This window comes from Mirounga leonina, unplaced genomic scaffold (assembly GCF_011800145.1).
Source record: "Mirounga leonina isolate KUSES-001 unplaced genomic scaffold, KU_Mleo_1.0 Mir_53, whole genome shotgun sequence".
NCBI classification, from domain to species: domain Eukaryota; kingdom Metazoa; phylum Chordata; class Mammalia; order Carnivora; family Phocidae; genus Mirounga; species Mirounga leonina.
In genome coordinates this window covers 96,197,156-96,211,719 of record NW_023270807.1, presented here as the reverse complement: position 1 = coordinate 96,211,719, position 14,564 = coordinate 96,197,156, and the positions used below count along the sequence as shown (strand labels likewise).

General features: G+C 39.9%; 1 long non-coding RNA gene across 2 annotated transcripts in view; it reads left to right on the top strand.

Moving 5' to 3' along the window:
- The first annotated feature begins 1,293 nt into the window (after nucleotides 1-1,293).
- The window catches only part of LOC118000992, a 196,910-nt gene continuing 183,639 nt past the window's right edge, over nucleotides 1,294-14,564 (top strand). Inside the window, exons 1-4 of one of the 2 annotated variants that reach the window (XR_004676603.1) lie at nucleotides 1,294-1,305; nucleotides 3,849-3,916; nucleotides 5,426-5,641; nucleotides 5,747-5,941. This is a non-coding gene — a long non-coding RNA (uncharacterized LOC118000992). Of the gene's footprint in view, nucleotides 1,306-3,151; nucleotides 5,642-5,746; nucleotides 5,942-14,564 lie in introns of those variants that run through there. The other variant, XR_004676602.1, reaches the window with a different exon arrangement.

Genomic DNA, 14,564 nt, shown 5'->3' with positions numbered 1-14,564 from the left:
TCTCATACTGATAACATCATAAACATATATAAACATCAACCTGATAAGATGGCTGGAGGAGAACTGAAAATAACAAAAGCAAGAAGTGATTTTATATTAGCCATAAAGTTGAAATGAACATGGAGAATGTGGCACCGTTGAATCCTAAGTAACAGTTTTGGCAGCAGCTTTGATGAACGTACCAAGACTTTGCTCCCTGAGGCAGGATGTGATCTGTGAGCTTGTGTAGAAGGAATTTATCATATATGCTGGTATTATTACAATGCAATTTGTGTTATCATTTGGGGGGAACCAAGGATGGTTTGTTACATGGCATGAGAAAGGTTTCCTGGGTGCCCCAAACCCTGGCCTCTGAGGGGTGAAGCTGTCTCTAGGACATGTGCCCCTGGTTATTCTGTGAAAATGACCTAGGAGCATCTTTAAATATCTGCTCTCACAGGGCATGTGTGATGGTTAATTTTATGTTTTAATGTGAACGGGCTGCGGGATATCCAGAGAGCTGGTAAAACATTACTTCTGGGTGTGTTTGTGAGGGTGTTTCTAGAACAGATAGTATTTGAATTAATGAGCTGGGTAAAGATCACTCTCACTTTGTCAGTACGCATCAGCACTCCACTGAGGGCTTGATGGAAACAAAAAGGCAGAGGAAGGGCAAATTTGTTCTCTGTTTGAGCTGGGACATTCATCTTCTTCTGCCTCAGACATTGATGCTCCTGGATCTTGGGCCTTTAGATTCAGACTGAATTACACACCCGGCTTTCCTGATTCCCTATTGATCACATTTCTTTGGAAAACTAATATAGCATGAGTAACTGGGAGCAAGGATTCCTGGTATGTGAAATAAAAGCTGTGCAATTTGTTTGCTGTGTTCCCTTGGATCTTTCTGGGGCTCAAAATCTTCTTATGTACAAAATGGGAATAATGTCTAGATCACATGATTGTGCAAATTCCTCGAAAGAATGTATTTAAGTGTTCATCCTTGAATTCAGTACTGTTGGTGGTTACCATTCTCTGGTTAAATTGATCTCAAGTACAACGATAATCTAAATCTCAGCATAATAAACACTCTTATTTGCCTCAAACTAATTGGCATGATATTTGTTACCACATTCATATATTCTAAAAAAAAAAGAAAGAAAGAAATTGGACAGAAATTTACCTCTTAATTATGTATTGGCCTATGTGTTCTTTTCAGCTACAGACTTCTTGAGCTGAACTATAGGGGCAATCAAGGCATATGGTGTGAGATACTCCTCTTGATGGGGCCCGGGCTGCTGATTGTTGCTCGGGCCTCATCATCAACAGGTAAGTGGCACTTCCAGAAGCCAGAGAGAGAGAGAGAGAGAGAATGCAGAGTGGGACCATGCAGAGCTCTTGATGAAGAGCTGCCAGAGTACTCTCTGATTTGCATCCAGAGAAATCAGGAATATACTGCTCAGGCACCTTGATTTTGCCATAGCTACTTCCTTCTTATTTCTCAGTACTTATTAAACATGTATTCAGCTCTCACAGTGCCCGGCACAAACCAAATAAAGAAAGGTCTGTCATAGGACAGCTTCTACTTTTAAGCCTTTTTCTTTTAACCCAAAGCTTAGGATTACCCAGAAATATGAGATCATAATGAAAGAAGTAGCTAATAGTATCCTCCTGGACCATTCCCTAGTTGTTCTGCATTATAAATATAAGTTATATTTAGTGAGTAAAAGTATCAGTGTATTTGTGGCTAATCAGTGCAGTCAGGAGGTGGAACAGATTGGAAAGCAGAGGACTGAGTAGTCACCATAACCCATATTCTGTTGGTTCTGAGAGACTGAATATATAAAGGGACCATGGCCAGACCATATATAAAGATAGAACTTTGATCCACCACCTGCAGTGACCTGCCTGGGAAACCAACCCCTTATCTACAATAAACAATCCAGGAAGACAGCCTGCTATAACTCAGGCTTGGAGGAAGCCAGATTTCTATCTTTAGTGCCAATTCAAGAAGCTGAATAATAAGTTCTGTAACAGTTGGCCCCAAATAGCCAGAACCTGATTAATAACTGACACCTTCTTGGGGCACCTGGGTGGCTCAGTCAGTTAAGCATCTGCCTTTGGCTCAGGTCATGATCTCAGGGTCCTGGGACCGAGCCCAATTGGGCTCCCTGCTCAGTGGGGAGTCTCCTTCTCCCTCTGCCCCTCTCCCCTGCTTGTGTTCTCACTCTTAAATAAATAAATAAATAAATAAATAAATAAATAAATAAATAAATAAATAAATAAAATCTTAAAAAAATAATTAAAAAACATAACTGACACCATCCCTATTTTTTTTTTTTTGCTCCCATATCCAGTTTATGACCAGCAAGAGAAAGCCAAATATGTATTCCTAACCAAGCACTTCTAGTTAGCCCACCTGCAGCTTCCTTGTGCCAACAGCCTCCAATCAGGGCATGCTTGAGGCCTTACCTTTTTCACCTTAGAATTTCCAACTCCTCTGCCTGTCTTTGACTCTATACCAAAACCCAAGTGATAATGGCTGACTCCCTTGCTGTAGCAAGTTCAGAATAAAATAGTCTTTGCCTTCCTCATTGGTTGGTGCTCATTTATTTCCACAGTTCTGAGACGGATGAGATGGCTGAATGTGAGTGGCTCCATACAAATCCCTCCCCACTGCGGAGAACTCAGGGACTGCCCCTGCTGGGCAATGGCATCTGTCTCTAAGTGGACAGGCCAGTGGGTTTGTGTGTGAGTGGGTGATCATAAAGACCCAAGAGTGTGTGTGGGCAACCAAACTTCACATCTTAGCAGTGCACCTGAGGGAATTGTTATAGCCATATTGCCAAAACCAAAATGGCACAGCCCCTCCAGAAGCAGTCTGAGAGGATTAGGTAGAAAGCCAATAGCTTGCAAAGAACCACACAATATAGACTGAGCTGTACTTTTAACTGTCCAATGTGCTACTGTTAAATTTAAAAAAATTATTGACTTTAGCAATTTTATGACAATATTTTTCTAACTTTTAAACTGCTTTTGACATAACCTTGAAATTCATTTAAAAGGATGTTCCCCCTACCTTAACTACAGCAAAGCAGGGCTTCAGGCAAAGAAATAACTCAGGGAGTTTTACTCCTATCAAAGTCACTTTGGAAAAGGTAAATTCACATAGTCAAAGTGAAGTTACCAGAAGTATCAGAAGAAACAAAACCCAATTGAAGCTACTAACAACAGAGCATTTTTACTCCATTTCACTTAACAAAAATAACACATGACACAATTGTGATGAAGACCTTCTAACTGTAGAATGAATCTTCCTCACCTCACTGGTTTTCAGAGCTAATTGAGCTGTGTTTCTTCATTTACTTTCTTGTTCTTTATTTGTGTACTCTCAGTTACAAAGGTCACCACTGCAATCCTGGGAGCCCTCCTTGGGTCTTTAAGAATCTGGAGGCTTCTACTTACCCACTTAGGGTGGTGGTTTTTTACTGGGGCAGCTCATTAGAACCATCCTACCTCAGACCAATTAAATCATAACCTCTCAGTACATTTATAAAAATAGCTCCCCAGGTGATTTCTAACATGCATGGAGTGTTGAAAAAAACACTCCTAGAAGAGGCAAGATTTCCTTGACAGTGTCACCTTGAGTTGTGTTTGCTTTATTTGAGGGTTGTCAATTTTAATAAAGCAACTTTTGCCTTGTCCATTTTAAAGTGATGGTAACACTGATGTTACAAACTGGAGCCTTGCCTGGCTTCTTCGCTGCTGCTGTCCCAGGATCCAAGCTGGTGATGGTGGTGGGGGGTGCTCACCAGACTTGGGGGAATGGGACAAAGGAGGCAGATTCATCTATTCCTTCTCTATTGCTTCAGTTTTCAGTATGAAAATGATCAGCTAGCTGGTACAGGAGGCAAAGAGATGGAGCGCGAACATACGTCAGGTTGGTTGTATGAATCATCAGTAATGACACAGGGTCACGTGCTGGCTCTGTTAGGAAGGACAGTGCTCTTTCACCAGTGACAGTGACCACCCAGAGGACACAGGGCCTACAGGTAGGGTGGCACCTTTGCACTAATGATTAGAGAAAGCCTTGAGAAACAGATTTGCAGGCATGGAATCTGTGCCTTCCAGTCTCAGATTTCAATGCAGAAATAACACCAGGTGACTCTATAGGAGGGATTTTGTTTTCTAGAATTCATGAGACCACAAATGAGGTACTAGACTTAAAAACTCTCAGTACCTGGGCAATTAGAGGAGGAAAGCAGGAGTGTCAGCCCCTTTACCAATCTTCTCCTGTGTCGGTGGAGGGTCCGGCCTCCCAGCTTCTGCTGACTGGACCTTTCCTTGAAAAGATACGTCTAGGGACAGCCTTTGGTGCCTCCTGACAGGTGCATAACTTAGAAAGGGCTCTGCATTCCTGATTTACTTTGAACATGTGTTTGTAGAAATGACTGCTTTAGATTGTTTCTTAATTTCTCCTACCCCTCTTATTTGTTAGAGATAGAAATATTCTCAATTGTTTTTGAACTTCTCATGGATCTAGGAGAAAAGAGGTTCAGAATAACATGCACTCTCACTCAAGTGGGGAGACTAGTGGAACGTTGTGGACAGAGCAGTGAACCTGAATTGGCAGCTGTAAGGTGGGTTAGGAGGCTACGCAGGGTCTAGGTGAGAGGGATGGTGGGGGTGGTTGCAGTAAAGATAGAGGGAAAGGAACAAGGAGGTAGAGTCCAGGGATTTGATGGATTAGAAATGGGGTGAAGGAACAAGGGCAATCAAAGATGACTGTGGTATCAACATTTACAAGACAGGGAACAATAAATAAGGAGCAAGTATTTTTGTTTTGTTTTGTTTGTTTTGTTTTGTTTTGTGGGGAGGCTTGGCAGAATTAGTAATTGTGTTAGACCCATTAAGTTTGGGAAGGCTACCGATGTGTTCATGTTGAATCAGCAGTTGAACGTCCAAGTTTGATGCTCAAGAGGGAGAATGGAGCTGAAGATATAAATTTGGGAGTCATCAGGGAATAAATTGTATTTAAAGTCAAGGGACTAGATGAGATCATCTAAGAGAAATGAGCAAGAAGCTGGAGGGAGTGGTGTGAGGTGAAGAGAAGATTGATTTATTTCCTTTTACAGCAGGGCTACCAGAGCACATTCGATGGTTATGGAGGTGAATTGGTCAATGTTAGTGTCAAACAGCAAAATCTGGAGGCCTGGTTATAAGGTCTTCCCTACTACCTCATCCAGCAGGATTAATTATTCCCTTGTCTCTACTCTCATAGGGTTTGCCTAATAGTATTTAATAACTTTATTATGGTAAGTTATGTAAATTTCTGTCTCTCGGGTGGATAGTAAACTCTTTGGGAGAACAGGTATCATTTATTAATTGTCAACTATGTCAAGCCTTTATTAGGCACATGATGTGTGTGATCTTAGTTACTCTTCTCCAGTCTACAGGTGAAAAATTCAGGCTCAAGGAGGCTGAGTAACTGACCCACAATAATTGGGGCTGGAAGCAGAATTGAGATTCAAGTGCAGATCTGTCTGCCTCTCAGCCATACACTTTTCCTTGCCACACTTCTTTTTCAATGTGTTCTGCTACGTATCCTGGTGCCCGCTTAGCACAGTAACCCATCAGGCACGTGCTAACCTGAAATTCAGTGATGGTGAGTGAAGTAAAACAAAACTACAGTAATAAGCCTTAAAAACCTGCAATTTGATTACTCAGTCATTCTCTTGTTTCTGATGATATATCCCATTTGTTAATCTAGGGGGAATATCCCAGATTTTTAAAACCTACACTGGTCCTTCCACTGGAATCCTGCTGTACTTCTTGATCAGAAGAAAGACAGAAACAGGGGAGCTGGTGCTAGAGGTCAGCTGAGCTGATGTTGGCAGCTGCTGAAGCTCCACTTGAGAACTGGCTTGGAAGAAGGAGCAATGGAAAGAGGAGAACCTTTGGCTAAGTAAGTGAACATGCCTTACTGCAATTCAGCAACTACAAAAAGTCAGAGGATGTGATTCTTTGTTTAACATCAAAATGATTATTTCCTTTTGTTTGGCAGTTTTCCTTCTTAGGAGTCTTTTGCCAAATTTGTCACATTATGATGATAACCTCATGCAATTTATTTGGAAAAAAGATAGAAGATTTCTTTTTGGGGATCTTTGTTATTGATCACAGTCATCAAATACCCTCATTTATTAGTTTCACCTAAATTTGATGTAGTAAAGCAATTTTGTCCAGTTGCCAGACTGGTAGCTACTGAGTCTAGAGGCAAATATTTGCTGTAACTGAATGGAACCAATGTACTGTACCTTATCTGTGCTATATTAGCCCACTGCACTCACTTGTTTTCTGTTCTAATACACCTGAGGTCAGCTGGCCTGAGTGGGGATTTTGCAAGTCCTGACCCTGCTATATCACCAAGGGTAAAACTGCAGGACTCACACAGTTCAGTGTTCACCAAGTGCTTGTTTTGTGTTGCCAATGTTTTTCTATATACTTTGGGAGAAGAAAAGTACTGTCCTTGAGAATTTTCATGCAACTGGGATCTCAGGATTTGAACAGATATTTAAACCACCATAATGGTTGGATTCAATTAGGAGCCAATCATTCATTCAGAAAGCCCATATTGGTTACCTATGATGTACGCAGACATTGTGTTAAGAACTACAGGAAGTTTAACTAAAAAAAAAAAAAACCCCCAAAACCCCAAAAAACCCCCAATGTTCTGCCCTCAGTGAGCTCAGATTCAGAAGAGAAGCAGACAAATTAAAAATGACTAATTTACAATATGGAAAATATCTTGATGTAGATAGCAACAAGATGCTTTGGGAACACATAGGTAGAAATCCTAAACCTGGCTAAGAAACCCTGAGAAAGCTTTTTGGAAGGGGGCAAGATTGAGTTAACTGCAAAGAAAGAGTAATAATTAGCTAGTTGAAGAAGGTGGTGGAATGGGGAAGAGCATTCCTGGAAACAGAAACACATTTGCAAAGGTAAAGAGTTGAGGAGTTGGCTGTAATTCTGTGTGGCTGGAGCACTAGGTGAACGTGGTGTGCTGGGAAGCAGTGAAATGTGAGGTTGGAGGCAGGCAGGCATGAGATAAGCAGCTGCCTAGTTTTGCTAAGGAGTATGGATTTCATCCTGAAGGCAATATAAAGTCTCCACTGAGACACTTCAAGCAGGTTTGCATTTAGGAAATAGTACTCCAGAAGGAATGTGGCTAATGGCTTTGAAAATGGACAAAACCATAGCAAAGAGGCTGGGAAGCTGCTTCAGTAATCCAGTTTTGAAATTTTGACAGTATAAATTTCAACCTGTGATAGTGGGACTGGAGAAAGAAGACAGTTTAAATGTAGATTGTGAATTATTTTAATGTTGCTGGTTAGGGAAGGAGGTCCAGTTAAGTCTTGATTTCTGCCTTAGCTGGAATGGATGAACGACACATTCTCTGGAGGGGACAGGGAAAGGGTAAAACAATGAGTTAACCCCAGAGCATATGTTTGAAGTACTTGTTCTGCATCCCAATGGAGATAGCCAACAGGTAGAGAGTATCTCAGCTGGATGCATAGACAGGACATCATCTCAAAACATGAACTATTTAGAGCCAGGGTAGTAAATGCAGAAAAGATGTAGAGACCTGGATCGTCACCATTTTGCAGGTTTTAAATTCTTTGACAACCTGATCACTCTCATGATCATACCCTAGATATTGTCCTTATCAATACATCTTACTCCTCCAAAACCCTAATTTCATCCATCCTACTCTCTGACCACTACTTTTATAACTCATTCCCTCTAGTGTACTAACTCCAAAGATGTGTCTGTGCCTCCCAGGACCTACAATCCTGTGTTTACATCTTTTTCATTAAATAGTATTTCACCATTTTTTCACTATCCCTTACTCCTTCAATACTCAGGATCCCTGCTTATGCACCTTAAATTTATGGTCAATCATTCTAATCACTTTCTTGCTCCCTCTTGCTTCATTGTACGTACTTGACAAACAGTAACCCTGATTAAGGCCAATCCTTTGCCTACTTTTAGTGCCTGTGCAACAGATTGTGATTATAAACAACAACAACACACAACCACACTGCCTGGCCTCATTTTTATTTTCTTGACCTTGGATTTCAGGTGGGTCTTTCAAGTGCTACCTGGCAATCAGATAAGATATCCTTATCTCTTATTGTACTAGATGGCTATTTTCTATCTTCTTTCATTTCCTCAACCCCCCCTTCCCCAAACAACCCCTAATCCCTTCTTTATTCTCAGGAGATGAATTTGCTATCTATTTCACTGAGAAAATTAGATAATTGGATAATTTATCTGAAAACATCGACAGAACCCCTCCATCACCTCTATCCCCCCATCAGAATCTAGTACACATACTCTGCTTTCTTGTCCATTGCCATAAAGTCTCCACATTCATATTGAAAGCCAGACATTCCAAATATGTATGCACTAGATCCTCTGTCCTCTTGCTACTCAAGGACATCACTTCAGCAATCTCCTCTCTCTTTCTCATCAATTTTCCACTCTCTGTTCAACCATTCTCATCAACACACAAACTAAAATAGTTCTCCATTAAAAAAATAACCTTCTCTCTCACCGTCATTTTGCTCCTCTTTGCTGCAAAATTCCAATTTCACTTCTTCTGTTCATTCTTAATCCTCCTCCAGTCAGGTCTTCATCTCCACCAAAATTGCCCTTGTCAAAGTGACCAGGAACCTCCATGAAACCCACTTCAGCTCTCACTGTCCCTTTCTGTAGCACTTGACATAGCTGATGACTCCCTCCTCTTTGTTACTTCCTTTGGCTTCCGGCATCCTTCTTTGTTTTTCTCCTCCATTGCTGGTTCCTCCTTCTAAATTGTCTTTGCTGGTATCTCTTAATATTTGATTGCCCTAGGTCTCAGTTTTTGGTCCTTTTCTATTTCCCATCAAAACTCATTTTCTTAGTCATATCATCCTGTTACATAACTTTAAATACTGGGTGTATGCTAATGACTCCTAAATTTATAACTTCTGTCTAGACTGTTCTTCTGAATTCCAGACTTGTATATTCAACTGCTTGCTTAATATTTCCACCTAGTTGTGTAGTAGACACCTCAAGCTCTCCAGGTCCCAAATGGATCTTCCAACCATCTGTCTCCCCTCAACATTGTCTACCCACAGTTCCTCATCTCGGGTGATGGCAGCTCCATTTTTCAAGATGCTAAGGTCAACAATCTTGAGTTGTACTTAACTCTTTTTTGTCTCTCATATCCTATATCCAGTCTGTTTGGAAATACTGTTGGGTATAACTTCCAAACATAAATAGGAACTGACCACTTCTTGCATATCAGCATTTGCATCCTGTGTAAACCACTACCGCCTCTTGTGCAGATAACTGCCATAGCCTCCTGATTGGTCTCCTACTTCTACTCCTGCAACTATACATCCATACTGAATATACCAGCCAGAGGGCTTCTTCTACACAAGCCACATAGCATAACTTCTAAGCTCAAAATGCTACGATGGCTGTTTATTTCACTCAGAGTAAAAGTACTTACAATAATCTAAAAATCCCTGCATTACCTAGGTCACCATCATCTTTTTGAGCTCATCTCCTTACTATGCTCCCCTTGTTCCCCTGTTGTTCCTTGAGCACTTCAAGCATGTTCGTGCCTTAGGACCTTTGCACTTGCTGTTCCTTCTGCTTTACTTGTTATATACATGACTAAATCCTCATGTCTTTCAAGTCTTTGAATAACCATTACCTTCTCAATGAAATCTACTCTAACTACCATTTTAGGCTTACCAGCTGCCTTCCCACTCCCCTGGGTCTTTGTGATCCCCTTTACCTTGTCCTACTTTTTATGTAGCCCTTATCATTTTTCATATATTGTATAATTTACTTATTTATTGTGTTCATAGCTTTTTGCCTAATATAAGTTCACAAGGATCTTTGTAGGTTTTTTAAATTTTCTTTTTCCAAGTTTTTATTTAAATTTCAGTGTAATATTAGTTTCAGGTATAGAATTTAGTGATTCATCACTTACATACAACACCCAGTGCTCATCACAAGTGCCCTCCTTAATATCCATCACCCATTTAACCCACCTCAACTCACTCCCCTCCAGTAATCCTCAGTTTCTTCTTTATGGTTCACAGTCTGTTTTCTGGTTTGTCCCTATCTCTTTGCCCCTGCCATGTTCACCTGTTTTGTTTCTTAAATTCCACATATGAGTGAAATCACATGATATTTGTCTTTTCCTGGTTGACTTATATCACTTAACATAGTACTCTTTAGCTCCATCTACATTGTTGCAAATAGCAAGATTTCATTCTTTTTTATGGTTAAGTAATATTCCATTGCATATATATACATATATTTATATATATATATACACCAAAACATCTTTATCCTTTCATCAGTCAATGGACATTTGGACTCTTTCCATACTTTGGCTATTATTGATAATGCTGCTATAAACTTCAGCGTGCATGTATCCCTTCGAATCAGTATTATTGCAGCTTTCAGGTAAATACCTAGTAGTGCAAATGTTGCCTGTCTTGTTAATTTTTGCCATTCTAACTGGTGTAAGGTGGTATCTCATTGTGGTTTAGATTTGTATTTCCCTGATGATGAGTGATGTTGAGCATCTTTTCCTGTGTCTGTTAGCCATCTCTGTATCTCTTTTGGAAAAATGTGTATTCCTGTCTTCTGCCAGTTTTTTTTAACTGGATTATTTCTTTTTTGGACGCTGAGTTTTATAAGTTCTTTATATATTTCAAATACTAACCCTTTATCAGATATATCATTTGCAAATATCTTCTCCCATTCTGAAGGTTGCCTTTTAGTTATGTTTATTGTTTCCTTTGCTGTGCAGAAGCTTTTTATTTTGATGAAGTCCCAAAAGTTCATTTTTGCTTTTGTTTCCCTTGCCTTTAGAGACGTGTCTTAAAAGAAGTTGCTGTGGCCGATGTCGAAGAGGTTACTGCCTATGTTCTCCTCTAGGATTTTGATGGATTCCTGTCTTACACTGAGGTCTTTCATCCATTTTGAGTTTATCTTTGTGTAGGGTATAAGAGAGTGGTCTAGTTTCATTCTTCTGTATGTGGCTGTCCAATTTTCCCAGCACCATTTGTTGAAGAGATTGCCTTTTTTCTATTGGATATTCTTTCCTGCTTTTTAAAATTCCCTTATTTTGAGAACCTAGAAGAGTGCCTAACACAATACAGATCCTCTGCAAATATTTATGGAAATAAATAATATTGAATGAGAGAATCCTTTGCCTATAAAAAAATGTACATATGCAAAATAATTTGTATTCATTCCAGGAGGCTCCCTTAGGACCATATGAAGCTTAGCTACTGACTCTGGGGTAAATACCCAGGTAGAAATTAAGAACAGCAGAAACCTCTGGGCACATAAGCATTTTAGGAATGGCTGAAAAAAGAGGAATATAGGAAGGAAATAGATGGAGGGGCAAGATGCAAGTATGAAGCCAAGTCTAAGATGCCACAGAGGTGGAGATGGGGCTTTGTGAACAGTGTCAGATGCTACAGAGGAAACAGTTTATGAGGTGAAGTCTGATGGTGACTGTTGAGTGTTGGGATTAGGAGGCTATCACTTAGCAAGGTGGAGACAATAGGCAGAAAAGTGAATAGAAAAGAGGATGGAAAGTACAGGCAGCATCTCAAGACAATTGATAGAAAGCAGAAGGAATTCGAAAACAGTTGAGGAAGTTGCCTTGTTATAAAAATGGGCAAGATCTGATTATGTTTATATGCTGAAGGGAAAGAACTTTAAACAGTCAATGAGGGATGTGGAATTCAGAGTGGGAGGCATCAGTGTAGTTTGGGGGAGGAAAATGAATCTAAAGAGATGGGCAGGATTTGGCTGTGTGAAGATTCAGTCTCAAAATATGAAACAAAAAGTTTGTAATATACTGGTTGATTATGGCCGCAGTAGTTAGAGTTAGTATTGTAATCCTGCTCTGCAGTTTACTAGATACGTGACATTGGGGATGATTCTGGGTCTGAATTTCCTCATCTAGAGAATGCAGCTAACAACAGAATCTTTCTCATACAGATATTATGAGGACTGAATGAAATGGTTTCATTACCAAGATGTCAACCTGAGGCCTATCTACCCCTCCAGTTCTAGGGCAAATTGGTTTAAACCTTTGCTGGCTTTACGATATTCAAAAGTCTGAAGGCTTTCTCTGAATCTCTTTACCCCCTCAGATTTTACATTCTTAGGTCACTTGGTTCCCCTCTTCTGTGTGCTCCTTAGCAGCTTTTATGTATGCTATACTCACTCTAAAGGACCTCTCTTCTTTCTGTGGCTTCCTCAGAAAAACTTAAAAAAAAATTAAAATACAATTAAAAAGCCACCATCAAAAAATCATTCAATGATTTTTGTGGAAAATTGGTAGGGAGAAGAGTGCAGTGGAGGGGAGATTATATCAGCAATTTCAACAACCTGGAGGGAATAGTCAGCAACACCCTCTCCACACTGTTTCTCTGCTGAATTTCACATTCTCCAAGTTTTGAGTCTCTCTCCACGCTGCTACTCCTCCCTCTCTCTCATCTCTTCTGTCTGCTGTTCACTTGCAGGAGTCAAATTTCCAGGTGGATTATATAGGGAAGCTTTCTCTCTCCTCTGAAGTCTAGAAGACACTCAAAAACAGAGCCTTAATAGGAGCTTTCCCCCCTAATTTCTTAGTAAGATTCTTCCAGAGAAAATTCTTTTAGGAGCAATTCAGGAGCTATTTAAATAGTAAAATTTTCTTTATCCTGCAACATTTGTAAAGTACTCGAGTAAGCAAATCTAGCTATTATTGTTAGAAAGAAAATGAGCATTTAGTTCTCATCTAAGGCTGGGGTCTGGCAGCAGAGTATGGAAGATCTGGAACACTTCTTGATTCCATGTTTGCTGTGTTTGGACACTCCATCCTTAATGTTCTCCCATGCTCCAGCCCTGCCTTTCCAGATGCCAACTTGGTCTCTACCTCTGACTATCTGGCTAGCGTCTCACAGTTACACCATTTATGTTTCAATAGAATGGGCCATTCTCTATGCTCTCTGTGTCAGAACTCTGGATTGTTACCCTGAGGGCATAGTATAGGCTAACGTGGTGGTTGGTGGCAAGGGGCAAAATGAGAAGAGGAATGATTAATTTCTCCTACCTCAAGAAGAATATGTGGTATTCTTAACTTCTTCTACTCAAAGATAACCGTTAGTCAATTCTAGTCACAGAAAGCAATTAGTAGACTTACTATGTCATAACCTTTATTTTTGTGAGTTTCACACAATCTGGAGCTGATCCCTGGGTAAATGTCATTCTGATTACATTAAGGTTAAATTTCAAACAGACAGTAAAGGGCAAAGCAAGAGCTGAAAGTAATTACAGAGAAGAGAGCACACCTGCTCTACCAGAGTGTCCATCTTGCTGCTGATGCTGAAATGGATTAGTTCTTTCTCAGAATTGGCTGAGCAGCTTGAACATTAGGATGTTATTAAATGACAAGATGAGTCCATTTTGGAATGAAGTCTAAAAATCAAGGTGCCCAAAATAAATCACACCAATAACAAAGTACATTTCTCCACTTCTCTGGAATCAGCTACAGTCCTCTTGCTGAGAACACAAAACACTGACCTTTATCCTAACCAAAAACTCCTAATGTAAGTAACTGGGATATTGGAAAAATGATATATGGTTCGTTATACTTAGAACAGTAACCACATTCACCTTCAGTAGTAAGTTGTGATTTTAGGACAATTTACGAAGTCCTTCAAGCCTTTGGAGAAACATTGAGTTAGTGTTATAGTTTATGGGCTTTGTGTCTACATGATAATAGTAGGCAAATCTTTTAAGTGGCTTATCATTTGGAGTGGCCTCAGGGACTTCCCCATAGGATGCTAAAATGACTTTTCCTATAAATCGAGTGTTCCAAGTTTTATTTTTGTGTTTCGTAGATGATGTAGAAATCTAATTATGGTAGTGTAGCACATGATTCTGTTGGAGACACCACCTAATGAGTTTATGATAATCCACTATAATCCTAGAAGACCCATATTTCTGTCCAAATAGGACATGAAATTTTTTAATGTGCATCTTTAAGTGCCTGCCTGACTCCCGGGGATAATACACTATCCACTTAGTGCTTCATTGTCTCCCTTCCACAGATGCCGCTGAAATGAGCATATTAAAGATATTGCCTACCAATCATATAGATTGGGTAGTTTTTTTGCAATGAAAGAAATAATTTATATCTATTGCCATTTAAATAGTTCCTACATTATGCCTTTTGAAGCTCTTCTGCTTGTGATAATGGCTTATATGAAAATAATAAAGTCTTTGGGAATGTCACTTCTGGGCAACTCTGTTTGTAATAACATGAGATATTCCTTTGGGGAACCTCCAAGTGTAGGGTTCCCTTAGATAGGTATACATTGCTACTTGCCTAAGGCAACCCTTTTATGACCTTACCTGAGACAAGGCTATCTGAAACTCAGACCCTTGGAACCAAAGTCCATTGCTATCTTTTTTCTTTCTTTCTTTCTTTCTTTCTTTCTTTCTTTCTTTCTTTCTTT